This window comes from Elaeis guineensis, chromosome 8, assembly GCF_000442705.2.
Source record: "Elaeis guineensis isolate ETL-2024a chromosome 8, EG11, whole genome shotgun sequence".
Classification (NCBI taxonomy): domain Eukaryota; kingdom Viridiplantae; phylum Streptophyta; class Magnoliopsida; order Arecales; family Arecaceae; genus Elaeis; species Elaeis guineensis.
This window is the reverse complement of record NC_026000.2, coordinates 72228923-72245834: the sequence shown is the minus strand read 5'-3', so window position 1 is coordinate 72245834 and position 16912 is coordinate 72228923.

Below are 16912 nucleotides of genomic sequence, written 5' to 3'. Positions count from 1 at the left end.
TAGTCAAGGTCCAACCGTCCCTCTCCTTGTTTAGGCACTTCTATACCTTCAAGCGCCATCCTTCGATGAAGGACTGGTGGTACTTCTCCCCCCAGTTCGGCAAGAAGGGGTTGCTGAAAGGCGCCCCTTCTTCGATCCATAATTGGAAGGGGAAATACCTCTTCGTCCACTGCCCGACCCTGAGACTGGGCCTGCCCCCTTGGGGCTCTCTGAGGGATTCTGTCCGTCGGGCGCCCAACCTGGGGGAGGACGACCTCCAGGCTGCCCGGAAGCTTTTAGCTTATTCCGCTCCTTCCCTTCCCAATCTTCTGAGGGAGCAGTTTCTTTTCAACATCGGCCTGAGTCCCCAGGATCCAGCGAGTATTCATCTTTTATCTTACCTTCTCTTTTCATGCCTTTCTTCTCTTTTTCTCCTCTGTTTCTTTCTTTCTTTCCCTTTCTTCTTTTCTTCTCTCTCTCTCTTTTTTTTTTTTTTTTTCCGACCTTTGACTCTTGATTGATTGGTTTGCTTCTTTTTCCTCTTTCCCTTTCTCTTTTCTCTTTCTTTTCTTTTTTTTTTTTTTTTTTTTTTTTAGGAATGGACGCCGAAGCAGCGCGGATGCTTGCCAGGGGCCCTAGGGCCCACAAGAGAAAGGGTGCCGTGACCTCCGGATCAGCGAAGAGGGCCAGGGCGGAGGAGTCGAGCTTAGCTGCACCCGTCCAGGTGGCCCCGACCATCGACATTCCCTCGGACGCCAAGCCAACGGCTCCCCGGGCCTCCTCGAGGAGTCCGCTGACTGGGGCCCCCGTTCTGGGGGTTCGCTCCACGGAGGCGCCCGCCGTGGGGAAAAGAAGAAAATCGATGGCCCGTAGGGCGAGTAGCCGTCGAACTGCTGTGGACGAGTCCCTCTGCTCCGAAGAGGGGTCGGAGAATCCCTTCAACGATAGGGACTTGATCAGGCGGCTGATCGACGGCTGCATTCTGCCCAACGTCGTTGAAAGGATCGACCGCGTCGATCTCGAGCAACGGGCCTGGGACTCTTTGGGGTCCTTCCTTGAGGTAAGCGGATCTTCATTTACACGGCTACTCGGCCTTTGTTCTAATTCCCTAGCCGCCCTTGCAGATTGGGCACCAGCTCCTCGCCTATATCGAGGCGGTGAGCCGCACGAGGAGGGACATCCTCCAGGTGGAGGAACGCTGTCAGGCGGAGGTTGCTCGCCTCCAAGCAAAGACGGCCGAAGTAGCCGCCCTCCAGGAGGCCCTGGAAAGAGAGAAGCAAGCCCGGGAGGAGGAGAGGCAGATCTTGGAAGAATCGGTGAGGAAGGCGGAGGCCGAGGTCGCCAACTTGGTCGAGCAAACTCCAGTCCTGATCTTGGAGGCTCGAGCCCTTGCGGTAGAGGAATTCAAGGCCTCCGCGGAGATTAGGGACCTGAAGGTCCAATTCGGCCAGGAAGCGTTCATTAAGGGGTTCGAGCTCTGCCAAGAGAAGGTGGCCAAAAAATTCTCAGAGCTCGACCTCAGCTTCCTAGGCGAGGAGTCTGAAGATGAGGTCGGTCCCTCGTCAGCCGCCACTGCTGTCGCAGCCCCCGCGCCGGGGATGCCGAGTTCTCCACCCCCCGCCCCTGAGGTCTGAGACCTTGATCTTGTACCTTTATTGCACCATAATTTTTCTTTTCTGTTTGTCTTCAAAAATCATTCAATCAATAAAGTTGAATTTCTTGTTGCGGACGGCTTCTCCTTCCCCCCCTCCTTCTCTCTACTTTTCTTCCTGCAATGAGTCATGCTTTGACGCTTTTGCCTTCTGATGGCAGTGCCCTACAGAAGCACTCCCCCTGCCCCTGGGGGTCCCGCTGAAATCGACGATCCAGCGGCTGAAGAAGGAAGTCCTTCACCTGACAAAGAAGTTGAAGAAGACGGAAGGCGAGCTCCGCAAATCGAGAGAAGGTCACTCTGAAGCCACCGCTGAGGCCACCCACTTTCGGAGTCTCCATGTGAAGAGGATCATGGAGTATAGCCGGAGGAAGGCGAACTTCGCAAAGGAACTCGAGGAATGCAAGAAGAGCGCCAGTGACCGAATTTGGGCCCAGGCCGCCAGGATCAGCGCCCTCAAGGTGGAACTGTCAGCTGCGAAGGGGAAGATCGGCTAACTGGAAGGAAATTCATCCCGGCTCTTGGCTCGGGTCGACGATGACCAGAGGTGGTCGCAGAAGGTCTCCGACCTTCAGCAGCAGCTTCAGGACGTCGAGGTGAGCCACGACGTGCAACGGGCTAGCTGGCGCAGGCAGGTGGAAGAATATAAAGGGAGATTCAGGACGGCGGCCGATGAAGTCGTTCGTCTCCAGAGGCAGCTGGCTAACAGGGCACAGCTTACTTCCGTCCGAGATTCTGAAGAGCTCCAAGCCCTAAGAGGCACCGTTGAGGGGATTTCTGTCTCCCTCGGAGAAAAGACAGCTGAGCTACAACAACTGAAGATCCAACTGGCACTCGAGCGGTGGGTCGTCGCGGACGCGGAGGCGGAATCCGAGGTCTTAAGGAAGAGGCGTCGAGAGGCGGAAGCCGAGAGCCAGCAACTTCGTCGAGTGCTCTAGGACGCGCTGCAGAAAAGGGGAGAGCTAGAAGAAGAAATTGAGAATCTGAGGCAGTCCTGGTTAAGGGACGGAGTAGATAATTCTAGGTCGGAGGGAGCAGGGCCTCCTTAGAGCTCTTTTCGTCTTTCTGTCTTTTCATGTATTTACTTCCTTTTTGTCATTTTGCCTTTCTTTCCTTGGCCTTTCGGGCTTTGTAGTATGTATATCAGAAATGGAATGAAAAGGGCATTTTGTGTTACCTCGTCTGTGCGTTGCACTAAATTGCCATCCGCCGAACTTTTCTTGTCGTTTGACTTGTCTGATGTAGACGTCGTTAGGGGGCCCCGGTCGTCGATGCGTTAGCTCGCCTTTCTCATCGTGCATGGCCGCAAGCCCGAGCTTGGCCGTCCGGGCCCCACATTATTTCGGGGATGTCGTTGTCTTCCTAACCGGTGTCGAAAGTCTTTTTAGCGGCCGGAGGTGTTCGGTAGGAACTCTCCGTTTCAGTTGGGACGAAGTCCTTTAGGTCTTTTGGTGTGGTTCATCCTTCATCTGTTCCCGTCGTAGTTCGTCATCCTTCCTTTTTAATTTTCCTCCTCTTCTCGGAGTGAGGGCCTTCCCCCCGCTTTTTGCGGGGTTGCATAGGAGCGAGGAGGTGCCGATGAGGGGCTTTTTTCTTTCACCCGATCTTGTTGGGCGGCCGGGCTTCACCACCATCAGCTCTTGCTGCAGAAGTCGTGGGTGGAACCTGGCTCCTGTAGGAGTCCGAGTGGAGTCTTCCTTGGCATCGTGGATGGAGTCTGGCTCCTGTAGGAGTCCGGGTGGAGTCTTCCTTGGCATCGTGAATGGAGCCCGGCTCCCGTAGGAGTCCAGGCGGAGTCTTCCTCGGCATTGTGGATGGAGCCTGGCTCCCGTAGGAGTCCGGGCGGAGTCTTCCTTGGCATCGTGGATGGAGTCCGGCTCCCATAGGAGTCCGGGCGGAGTCTTCCTTGACATTGTGGACTGAGCCCGGCTCCCGTAGGAATCCGGGTGGAGTCTTCCTTGGCGTCGTGAACGGAGCCCGACTCCCGTAGGAGTCCGGGCCTTCCACTTTGCTCGAGCCAGGGTGAGGTTCTCCTCCCGTTCTCGGCTTGGCTGTGGGGGCGCGTTAGGGCGCTGTAAGGCCTCTCCCCCCATCCGGTCTAAAAGAACTGGGTCTTTGACTTTGCTCATGTCAGGACGAGGTTCTCCTCCTATTCCTGACATGGCTGTGGGGGCACATCAGGGCGTTGTAAGGCCTCTCCCCCCATCCGGTCTAAAAGAACCGGGCCTTTGACTTTGCTCATGTCAGGACGAGGTTCTCCTCCTGTTCCTGACATGGCTGTGGGGGCACATTAAGGCGTTGTAAGGCCTCTCCCCCCATCCGATCTAAAAGAACTGGGCCTTTGACTTTGCTTATGTCAGGATGAGGTTCTCCTCCTGTTCCTGATATGGCAGTGGGGGCACATCAGAGTGTTGTCAGACCTCTCCCCCCATCCGATCTAAAAGAACCGGGCCTTTGACTTTGCTCATGTCAGGACAAGGTTCTCCTCCTGTTCCTGACATGGCTGTGGGGGCACATTAGGGCGTTGTAAGGCCTCTCCCCCCATCCGGTCTAAAAGAACCGGGCCTTTGACTTTGCTCATGTCAGGATGAGGTTCTCCTCCTATTCCTGACATGGCTGTGGGGGCACATCAGGGCGTTGTCAGGCCTCTCCCCCCATCCAGTCTAAAAGAACCGGGCCTTTGACTTTGCTCATGTCAGGACGAGGTTCTTTTCCTCCTGTTCCTGACATGGCTGTTGGGGCACATCAGGGCGTTGTAAGGTCTCTCCCCCCATCCGATTTTGAGATAGTCGGACTTTCATTTTAGGTATGCTTGGGCGGGGTTCTCCCCCGTTCCTAACAAAACTTTATTTTTGGAGGGGTCATATCCAGTCATAATAAATCCACGCCAGATGGGAAGAGTATGTCAAGTAGAAAGAAATTTAGATTCAAGGTGAAATCGTAAGTGATACATTTACAGGTTTTTCGAGTTCCACGGTCGCGGGTGGTCCGCTCCTCCTTGAGGCCCTCTGGTGATGGAGTCAATGGTCCCGATGGGAGGCCGATCCCTGAGTTGCTCCTCCCTTCTTGGCGGTTCAGGCTGCGGGAGGGCCTTTGGCCGATCTCCTCTACCCTCGGGCCTGCGTTGGATGAACCTGTCGAGTCGACCTCACCGAATGAGCTCCTCGATCTCGTCCTGGAGCTGGATGCATTCCTCTGTGTCGTGGTCGTGGTCACGGTGGTAGGGGCAGAATTTGTTGGGGTTGCGCTTCTCGGGGTGTGTGCGCATCCTCTCCGGCCTAGGGAGCTGCTCCCTGACCTCCATCAATACCAGGGCCTTCGAGGCGTTGAGGGGGGCATAGTTGCGGAATCTCCCTAGTGGGGAACCCCACTGAACCCCACGATCCGAGCTTCTCTGCCTGCACGCCCGGGGTGGAGTATGGGCGCGCTTATACCCAGGAGGAGATCGAGAACGCAGCTGGGCTTCCTTTGGTCTTTTTTCAATTGCGGGCTTACTCGAGTCTCCCGCTTGCCGCTCCCTCGCCGTCTCTTCATCCTTCATTTTGAAGGCCTCTTCCGCTCGGGCGTATCCTTCGGCCTGGGCCAGCAAATCAGCAAAATCCCTGGGATATTTCTTCTCCAGAGAGAACAAAAGATCATTCTTCTGAAGGCCACCCTTCAGGGCGGCCATTGCGACTGATTGGTCCAAGTTCCGGACCTCCAGTGCCGCAATGTTGAAGCGGTTGATGTAGGCCCGAATGGACTCCCCTTCCCTTTGCCTGATGTTGATGAGAGACTCCGAACCCTTCCGGGGGCGCCGGCTGCTGACAAAATGGACCACAAATTGGTGGCTCATTTGATCGAAGGAAAAGATGGTACCCAGTTTCAAAGTCGAGTACCAGTTCCTCGCCGCTCCCTTCAAGGTAGACGGGAAAGCCCGGCATAAGATGGCATCAGGAGCACCATGAAGCAGCATCATCGTCCGAAAGGCCTCCAGATGGTCAACCGGGTCCGAAGTCCCGTCGTAGCTTTCGAACTGGGAAAGCTTGAAGTTTGGCGGGATCGGTTCCTGTATGATCATTTGGGAGAAGGGAGGGTCAGTACAAATATCCTCACCATAAGCGGGGGGCGCATGGCGGAGTTCTTCAATCCGCCGGTTCATCTCCTGGAGCCTCCGATCTAGGAAATCCTCTCGACTTCGAGTCTCGAGGGTCCTCTGGCAGAACGTGGGCAGAGATCTTCCAGGGGTGGAGTCGTGGTCCGATTGAGGGCTCTCTACCCTCGGGTTTGTTTTCCCAGGAAGGATGGGGCGGCTGGCCCAGGTGGCCCGCCCCGCCGTCGGGTTCTGGCATTCTGGAGATGCCCTTTCCGGGTGCGCCGATGCCTGCAGCTGCTGCTGCTGCATTGCTTGCACAGCTTCGGCGAGGCCTCTGACCTGCTGTGCCAGCAAGTCAAACTGCTCCGTGCTGACCGCCACCGCCAGAGGAGGAGGAGGTTGAGAAACAGGAGGGGAGGTCGGAGCCTGAGATCTGGCCGCGGAGGCCGTGGATCGTCGCGTGGATGCCTTGCGTGGAGGCATCGAGTAGGGATCCCGCGGGGGGAAACAAGGAGTAGGTGTTGGAGGAGACGATCGGGGGCGGCTCCGTTGAACGCTCCTTTAAGAACAAGGGTACTGCGAAGACACAGAGCCCTTCCTCTAGCGCCAATCCTGTTGGTGCAAAAATCCGCTTGCGCCGGAGAAGCTGGAGTCGAGGAAGTCGCAGTCGCCGTCGGGACCTGCAAGGGAAGTCTAAACCGGAGGTGGGGTTGCTCCGGCAAGACCCTCCGACGCTCAAGTCAGTTCTCTGCCTCAACAAGAATGGAGTGTTCGAACGGAGAATTTAGTAGAGTTTTAGGTAAAAACTAGAGCTTATAGAATAACGTATCTGGGGCCCCCCTTTTATAGGTGGAGGGGCAGTAGCCTGATAGCGATATCTGTAACCGTCTGGCAGTGGGCTGCCCAGGGTCAGGTGGAGTTTGTTGCGCAGAGTAGTGGAGTGGACCCGTGGCTATCACTGGGGCGTGCCATGTGGAGTCTGCTGCGGGGAGTGGAGCGGCGTCCGTTGTCGTGACTTGCCAGCGGATGGGAGAATCACGCGGTATCCATCGTAGGAAGTGGAGCAGGATCGTGGCCGTTATTGTGGCCTGCCAGGGAGTAGTGGAGCTGCGTGGAATCCATCGTAGGAAGTGGAGTAGAGCTGCGACCATTACTGCGGCCTGTCAGGGAGTGATGGAGCTGCACGAAATCCGCCGCAGGAAATGGAGCAAGATCGTGGCCGTTATTGTGGCCCACCAGGGGGCACAGATCCATCGGCTGAAGTTCGACAGCGGTCGGAGTCTGGCCCCCGTAGGGGTTCGGGCGGAGTCCTCCTTGAGGTTGGGGTCGTGGGTGGAGCCCGGCTCCCATGGGAGTCCGGGCGGAGTCCTCTCGGAGCTGAAGTCGCGGGCGGAGCCCGGCTCCCGTAAGAGTTCGGGCGGAATCCCCTGCAATCAAAATCAGATGCGAAGTCCGGCTCCCGTAGGAGTCCGGACAAGGCTTACCGGCAGCTGATGTTGAGAACGGAGCCCGACTCCTGTAGGAGTCCGGGCGGAGTCTACTTGCGGTTGAAATTGTTGGCGGAGTCCGGCTCCCGTAGGAGTCCGGACGGAGTCTGTCTGAGCCGCTGGAGTCGAGGACGAAGCCCGACTCCCGTAGGAGTTCGGGCGAAGTCTTCCTGCAATTAAAGTCAAAGGCGAAGTCCGGCTCCCGTAGGAGACCGGACAAGGCTTACCGATAGCTGATGTTGAGGACGGAGCCCGGCTCCTGTAGGATCCGGGTAGAGTCTACTTGCGGTTGAAATTGTTGGCGGAGTCTGGCTCCCGTAGGAGTCCGGAGGAAGTCTGCTTGCGGTTGAAGTTGTTGGCGGAGTCCGGCTCTCGTAGGAGTCCGGACGAAGTCTGCTTGCGGTTGAAATTGTTGGCGGAGTCCGGCTCCCGTAGGAGTCTGGACGAAGTCTGCTTGCGGTTGAAGTTGTTGGCGAAGTCCGGCTCCCATAGGAGTCCGGATGAAGTCTGCTTGCGGTTGAAATTATTGGCGGAGTCCGGCTCCCGTAGGAGTCCGGACGAAGTCTGCTTGCGGTTGAAATTGTTGGCGGAGTCCGGCTCCCGTAGGAGTCCGGACGAAGTCTGCTTGCGGTTGAAATTGTTGGCGGAGTCCAGCTCCCGTAGGAGTCCAGATGAAGTCTGCTTGTGGTTGAAATTGTTGGCGGAGTCCGGCTCCCGTAGGAGTCTGGACGAAGTCTGTCTGCAGCCGCTGGAGTCGAGGATGAAGCCCGGCTCCCGTAGGAGTTCGGGTGAAGTCTTCCAGTAATTAAAGTCAAAGGCGAAGTCCGGCTCCCGTAGGAGTCCGGGCGGAACTCCTGGAGCCGATTCTGCTGAGGACTTCGGCTGTGGGTATTTTATACCCAACAGGTTGCTGAACTAGATTTTATGAAAGTGTTTCGTATGTGATCCATCTCTTCCACACCAAAAGTCATGTACAAATTAATTGTCACACCCAAAATAAATGGCGATGAGAAGGAAGAATCCTTCTCATCTACTCCTCTTAATTTTATTACCAAGTTCCACACGTCCCTTATTTTTGTGTGCCAACTGATGGTGCTATGGGATGTATGGGTGTGAAAGAGGAGAAGGAGTCCTTCTCTTGGAAGGAACTCCATGCCAAATTAATTTGGATGCCACCTTATTTTTGGGTGATGAAATGGAAGAGTCCATTTCACATTGGACTCTTAATTCCTCCCTATTATTCCATGCGTTTCCTTTACTCCATGCTTCATGTGATGGCTCCTGGAGATATGTTGGCACAGAAGTGGAGGAGTCCTTCTACTTGAAGGCTCTTCCATACCTAGAACTTCTATATAAGAAATTTATTCCTTGTGGAAACTAAAAAATGACACATTGGATGTGTTTGCGACAAACATTGTTTCCTATCATGAAAACCTCTTAATTATTACAACCCATTTTTATGGGACCAGAGAAGGAAGAGCCCTTCTTCTCCTTAACTTCTCCATGCCATTTATGTGTGTGGTGATTTAATTTCATCATGTGGAGAAGTTGGAACGCCAAGAGTTGGCATCACTTGGAGATTATTTGGCACCCTTTTGTTACCTATTTAAAGGGGGCACTGCACCTTGGTTCTATGCCCATTTTTTTGGTTGAGAGTTGGTGTGAAGATAAGAGAAAAATGAGAGAAAAAAGTCTGGATAAAGATAAGAAAAAGGGAGAGAAAAATGGAAAGGAAGGGAAGAGAAAAAATGAAAAGCATGAGATGCTTATTCAAAAATCAGATTGTTCATATATTGAACATAAAATCTGATTTATGTGTGGTGAGATCTTTTGAAAAAAAATTTCTTAAGAGGTCTTAGTGAAGGTCATGAAGGAATACAAGCATTGGTGCAACCAGGTCTTATGAAGGATGATCGACAGCACGCTTAGGAAGAAGGCTGTAGCACCATGATGAATTGGAAAGGGCCCTAATCAATCTTGTATGGATCACCGTTGGAGGGCTTCTACTTTGGAGTCTCATGGATGTTTCAAAATTATCAGATCATGGTCTTCTCATTGGTATATGACTTCTAGTCTCTTTCTATTATGTATGTTTTTGATCATTTGATTGTAATCATCAAGGGGTTCTTAGGACTTTTGAGTTCTGGTACTCTAGTTTAATTGTTAAACATTATTTTCAATTGTTGAATTTATGTTAAAAATTTTTGAAATCTATATTCCGCTGCATTACCAGAACCCAACACCAGATTCTCTTAGAAAAGATGCTTTCGAGGAGGAAAAGGCCACATATAAAATATGAAAAGATAACAGTGTGACTGTCAAATGTATCATACTTGCCTCCATGAGCAACGAGCTTCAGAGGCAGCATGAGAATATGGATGTTCACTCTATACTCCTTAATCTTAAGGAGTTATATTGGGAACAAAGTAGAACTGCTCGATATGAGATATCAAAATAATTGTTCCATGCCCACATGACTGAAAGCACCTCCGTACAAATGCATATCCTAAAGATGATTGATTTCATCACTCATCTGAGATAGCTAGATTTTGCCATGGATGGTGAACTGAGCTAGGATTTGATCTTACAATCTCTTTCTGACTCTTTTTCTCAGTTTGTCATAAATTATTATATGAATAAACTGAACATCAGTCTGCCAGAACTGTTGAACATGCTGAAAATAGTAGAGAGCTATTTCAAGGATGAAAAGGCTCTAGTACTTCTTGTTGATAAGATCAGCAAGAAGAAGGCAAAGAAGGATTCTAAGAAAAAGATAAACTCTAAGACTAACATTTCCAAAAAAAAGGCAAAAAAGGTCTCCGCCAAAGGTACTTGCCATCACTGTGGCAACGAGGGCCACTAGAAGAGAAATTACAAGTACCTTGCAACCATGAAATCGGCAAATGTTGCTAAAAATTTGTATATGATACAAACTAACTTATCATTAAGTACTTCATTTTCAAATTTTTGAGTACTAGATACCACTTGTGCACACCTTTGTAAATCGTTACAGAATTTATCAAAAATAAAGAATCTGAATAAAAATGATTTCGAGCTGTTCGGTGCTAGTGGAGAGTCCATTCAGGCCGAAGATGTAGGAACCAAGATTTTAAAGTTGTCTTCGGGCAAAGTTTTGAAACTAAAGGCCTATTTTTATATCCCTAATATTGTTATAAATATTATTTTTATACCATTATTATTGGAACAAGGTCTTGAAATAAATGTAAAGAATAATGATTGTTCTATATATTTTTTTAATAAAATTATGGGAGTGCTTATGTTGATAATGATCTTTTGTTACTTTTACTTAATGATAATATACTTCATATTGATAATATGAAGAAAAGAAAAAGAAAGGATGTAAATGTCACATACCTCTGGCACTGCCGACTTGGCCATATAAATGAGTCAAGAATTAACAAGTTATTCAAAGATAAATTCTTTGATCCTTATGATTATGAATCATATAAAACTTATAAATCTTACCTCATGAAAAAAATGATCAAGACTCCATTTACTGGACATGGAGAAAGGACGAGTGACATATTGGACCTTGTACATACTGATGTATGTGGTCCAATGTCGACTCAAGCCAGAGGTGGATATTCTTACTTCATCACATTTACTGATGATGGATCTAGATTTGGATATGTGTATTTAACGAAATACAAATCCGAAATCTTTGACAAATTTAAAGAGTATCAAAGAATGGTTGAGAAACAAACTAGTAAAAGTATTAAAACTCTTCGATCTGATCGAGGAGGAGAACACTTGTCTAGTGAGTTTCTTAATTATTTAAAATAAAATAGAATACTCTCTCAATGGATACCTCTTTATATTTCATAATTTAATAAAATTATAGAAAGAAAGAATCACACCTTATTAGAATGGTGTAGTCCATGTTGTGTTTCACGGATCTTCCGATATCCTTCTGGGAATATGCTCTCGAGGCTGCAGCGTATGTTTTAAATAAAGTACCTTCTAAATCTATTTCTAGCACTCCATATGAAATATGAAATGAAAAAAGATCCTATCTTAAGCATCTTAAGATTTGAGATTATCCAGTTTATGTGAAAAATATTGATGAATATAAGCTGGATGCTAGATTAGAAAAATACAGATTTGTAGGTTATCCCAAGGAGAGTATAGGATACTACTTCTATAATCCTACTCAATAAAAGGTGTTTGTTGGTAGGCACATCATTTTCTTGAAAAAGATGTTTATCCAAGAAGGAGGTAGTGGGAGGTCTGTTAAGCTTAAGGAAGTTCAAAACCTACAATTCATCCAGGATTCACAAATTGGTTCTTAACCAGATGTGCTTATTGTTAAGGCACAGCCACTACCACACCTCCTCTCTGAAGGTCATGTAGAGTGCTTAATGTACCATTCAGGTATGGATTTGTCATTGAGAATAATAATACATCCCATATTATTGAGAATGATGATCCCACAACCTATTCAAAAGTAGTCATGAGTAGTGACTCTGACAAATGGCTCAGTACCATGAAATTCGAAATGGACTCCATGTATACCAACTAAGTTTGGACTTTGGTTGATGCACCTGAGGGTGTGACCCCAATAGGATGCAAATGGGTATTCAAAAAAAAGATTGGAGTAGATGACCAGATAGAGACCTATAAGGCCAAGCTGGTAGCAAAAGGTTTCAGACAAAAACTAGATATTGATTATGAATAAACCTTTTTGCCGGTAGCCATGCTCAAGTCTATTCAGATAATGCTTGCTATTGCAGCATACCATGACTATGAGATCTGACAGATGGATGTCAAGACTGCCTTCCTCAATAAAAACCTCAAGGAAGAAGTCTATATGACTCAGCCAGAGGGATTTGTATCAAATGAGAGAGCAAATCAGATACGCAAGCTAAATAGATCCATTTATAGATTAAAGCAAGTATCGAGGAGCTGAAACATCCATTTTGATAAGATAGTCAAATCGTTTGGCTTCATAAAAAATATAGATGAACCTTGTGTGTACAAGAAGAATAGTGAGAGTGCTATTATCTTCTTGATCTTGTATATGGACAACATACTGCTCATTGAAAATGATATCCCGATGTTGCAATCGATCAAGACATGGCTATCACAAAAGTTTTTCATGAAAGACTTGGATGAGGCATCCTATATACTAGGTATAAAGATCTATAGGGATAGATCAAAAAAAATGCTAGGCTTGTCCCAATCTAGGTACATTGACCTTGTGTTGGAGAGGTTCAATATGGAGAGAAGTAAAAGAGGTTACTTACCTATAGGTCATGGCATACAACTCTTTGAAAAAATATCTCCTAAGATACCTGAAGAGAGAAATAGAATGAGTTTTATTCCTTATGCTTCGGCTATAGAATCAATTATATATGCTATGTTATGTACCAGGCCTGATGTGGCTTATGTCTTTGGCCTTGTAAGCAGATTTCAGGTTGATCCTGGAGAGGATCATTGAAAAGTTATGAAAAACATACTCAAGTACTTGAGAAGGACAAGAAATATTTTTCTAATATATGATGGATCTGATTTAAAACTAGAAGGTTATACTGATTCTAATTTTCAATCTGATCCAGATGATAGCAGATCTATATCTGGGTATGTATTCACTCTATATGGTGGTTATATTGCTGCTAGTGTGGCTGCTAAAGAGGTCATCTGGATGAAGAAATGCATCACAGAATTGGATGTGGTTCCAGAGATTGAACAACCAGTGCCCCTTTATTGTGATAATACTAGGGCAGTTGCTCAAGCCAAAGAACCAAGGTCTCATCATAAATCCAAGCACATCCTAAGATGGTTCCACCTCGATCGGGAGATAGTTGAAAGATGCGGTATGATCATGGAGTGAGCTGACATTAAGAACAATATAGCAGACCCGTTCACTAAGGCCTTATCAATATAGTAGTTTGATTGCCACCTTGATAGCATGGTTATCAAGTATAGGGGCGATTGGCTTTAGTTCAAGTGAGAGATTGAAAGAATAATATCCTACAAGCCAATCACATATAGAATACGATAAGATGTTTATTGTAATTTATCATTCAGATTCATATAATTGATATTTATATTATTAATAAAATAAATATTTTTGATTCATTATATGCTGCATCTTATTATTTTTAAGATTATAATAAACCCCATAGATCCGGACAATGTTTTAGGGCCGTGATGAGATCACGTCAGTGAAATCTAAAATTTTTAATAGCCATGATCTAAAATATTTTTAATCATTGGTACATTGAGTCGGAGATCAATAATACTGGTAAGACTAGCATGTCCTATATATGCTCAAAAATGAGGATGGTTGATCTCACAACCACTTGTGTGGTTATGCTAATACAAGGATATGGATGCTCATTAGAGAATGAGTTTACTAAATTGATTTGTGAAAGAACATCAGATGGAGTCTTATTTACATGTCAACTAATGATTCTCTAGTGGGAGTTGTGTAAGTGATCCTTTGATCTGAGATCATTATGGTACCTTATGTACTTGAATCCATATTTTGGTTCACTTTCTAACTTGCTTCTTTGATCCTTGTATGGGGTGTTTTGGATGTGGTGAAGTATGCATGGAGGTTGTGGATGATCAATAAAGGATCAGTCACTCCTAATAAGGGGAGAGAACATCCTATGTGATCTTATAGGTCGATGATTCGGAAGTCTTTGACCAAAGCAGAATGATAATTAAAAAAAAAAAATAATATATCATCAACTAAATCATCACCTTCTGATCGAGATACATTATGATAAGTAATTAGATTTGACATATTTTTATACCCACAGCTCATCTGAGATGTTATTTGACTAAAAGATTGAATTACATGGTAACTTATCACTGAAAGATATTTTGATAATTTTTATTAAAATTTTAAATTTTTTAGATAGTTATGACACATTGCTATACGTCAATCTTGACTTGTGAATTTATCAAAACTAAAAGAGTTTAATTCTGGAATCAATTTGGAAGAGTCCAAGTTGATTGGGACTCTTCGGGTGATCTAATCTCATCAGATTAGGGTTATGTCGAAAGTCTTGATCCACTACTGACTAGATTTTGAATCTAATGGGTCACACACTTTAAGATTTGGTCTTGATCTAATTTAATTAAAATTTAATATAAATTTTATGGGTTAATTTGATATGCTAACACATTGTATTAACCCAAGTTCCTAAATTGGTATAGATCAAAGTGTTTAAGCTAACCTAAACCAGTTGCCTTTGACCTAATGGAATTTGGTCAATTTAGATTGGATCCTTATCCAACTTAAAATAGTTTCAAGTGGAGAAGGACTCCTCTACACCCACTAGAAGCCACATCAAAAATAAATGCCGCCCCACCTCAAATTAGCTTGTGAAGTTGGAGAGTCCTTCATGAAGGCTCTTAACTATACGTGTTGCCTTAATTACTCAACCAAAAGTCCTTTGATTTGTCACCAAAATTGAGTGAGATTTTTGTGGCATGTAGAAGAAGGAGAGTCCTTCCATGATAAGTCTCTCATATATCAAAAATTCCACACGATGAATTTATTCACTATGTGAGAACATGGAGTGCCAAAGGTTGGCGCCCCTTCATCCCATGACATGTCCCTTGGTCCCTTATTTATATAGGACATCCCACATAGCTTGCTACTGTGATTTTGGATTGAAACTAGAGATTAGAGATGTAAAAATTATAAAAAAAAAATTAAAAAAAATTAAGAAAAAGGCAAGAAAAAATTGAGTAGCAAAAGTTGCAAGAAGGGTGGTGAGATTTTTAGCAAGTGTTACTTGTGTGCCCTAGGGTTTGATTTTTTCATATGTTGGAGCCAAAAATCAAATCCTAGATTGTAAGATATCTAAAGAGTGTCTTCTTGATATCATTTTGGTGGTAACTTCAGAAGCAACTGGGTTTTGACATGATCGTACCATGAGTTCGAAGCCGGCAGTGTTCTTGAGAAGAAAAGGTTGCGGCAGCGCACCGGTTAGAAAGGATCTTGGCTAACTTCCATGTGGATCTCTTTTGGAGGGCTTCTACTTTGGAGTGTCATGGAGAACACCAACATGCCACTTCTTCCTTTTTGGTGAAAGTAAAAATTCTATCTTTTTTGTGTGCTTATTTTTGTTTTATCGATATCGATAAGGTGATTCTAAGGTTTGAATTCTGACTTAATAGTTTTATTTAATAAAGCTATTGATTTATTTAATTTTAATTTTTTTTAAAAAAAATTTCACTACATGGTCGGAACCCAACACCAACCCATCCTTATCTTAAAGCAACTCTTTACTAATAGAGTAGTTGCATATTTTCAGTGCAACTGAACCACTATGATCAGTCGAGAACAATCAACATCAGTACCATGCCCACACATTTACAATGATGGAAGACCTATAGACTTAATATTTATGAAGAGGTTTAGGTTTAAGTCTCATCTAATCAATCATCATATGATTGATCTAATTGGCATGGGCTAAACCAAAATGTCAAGCAACCTTATTCAAGACTCAATCTTTCAAATTAGTCAGAAAAGTGAAGATCGATGGAGGTCCCCCCATTACCTTTTTTAGACACTATTAAATTGATCAGATTAGTGAATGAAACTAATTAAATAACCATCTCTCAATTACTTGCCTTAGATACCAATAGATCAATTGGTCCAAATAAGTTAGCTTAAGCAAATCAGGCTCAAATCATCGAGCCGAATTAGGTCCTTAGGTAAATTAATTCTACATATGGGATTTAGTCGATTTGATCAACAATAATAGCATGATCTTAAACTTAATTGACCTAATCCTAATCAATACTTGATTCAATTTAATAAATTATTTAATCAAATTAAATCCATTATGCTCAAATCAAAAATTTTAAATGCAATCTAATTACATGACCTAATTTTTGATTTATCCATGATCAAAATCTTTATGCACAAATATAAATTTTAAATTCTAAAATTAAATTTTGATCTAAATTTTTTGCATGAAAGATAAATTTAAAATTATGAAACTAATTTTCAGATTTAACATACAAGCATATATCTCATATATGTATGTAAAATTCAGATCTAAATTAAAATTCAGATCATTACATGATATCATATATCTCATATACAAATCATGAAATATATTGAAACCAATTTTTAGACCTCAATATGTAATATACATCTCATAGATTAGGTTAAAATAATTTTCAGATTTATGTATGCATCTATATATCATATATACATAAACTAAAAATCTATCTAGAACAAATTTTAGATCTATGCATGCCTTCACATATCGAATATATAATCTAAAAATTAAATTTAAAATAAATTTTAGATTCAAAATAATCATCTATATATCTCATGTATCAAGAAAAATTAGATTTTGAAACTCTTTTCAAAAATATGTATGTCAATTTCATGCATATGAAACCCGTGACTCTGATACCACTGCTGAAATTTCATATCGGGGTATGCATGTGTGTTTTAATTTTTTTTTAAATATTATAGTAGAATAGAAGATCAAAATATCTTTTAATCTAAATTATATATGTATAAAATAAAGAACACATAGATCTACATCATATGCTAAAATTGAACACATACTGAATTTTATGCTGAAATTAAATATGTGATAGAATCACATACCTGTTTCATAATTTTTTTTTAAATCTAGATCTGAAAGAGAGTAGGTTCTATCTAAGCCATGCAAGTATCCAATCATTATGGGCATCCACTTAAGTCAGCCTGAAACAGTC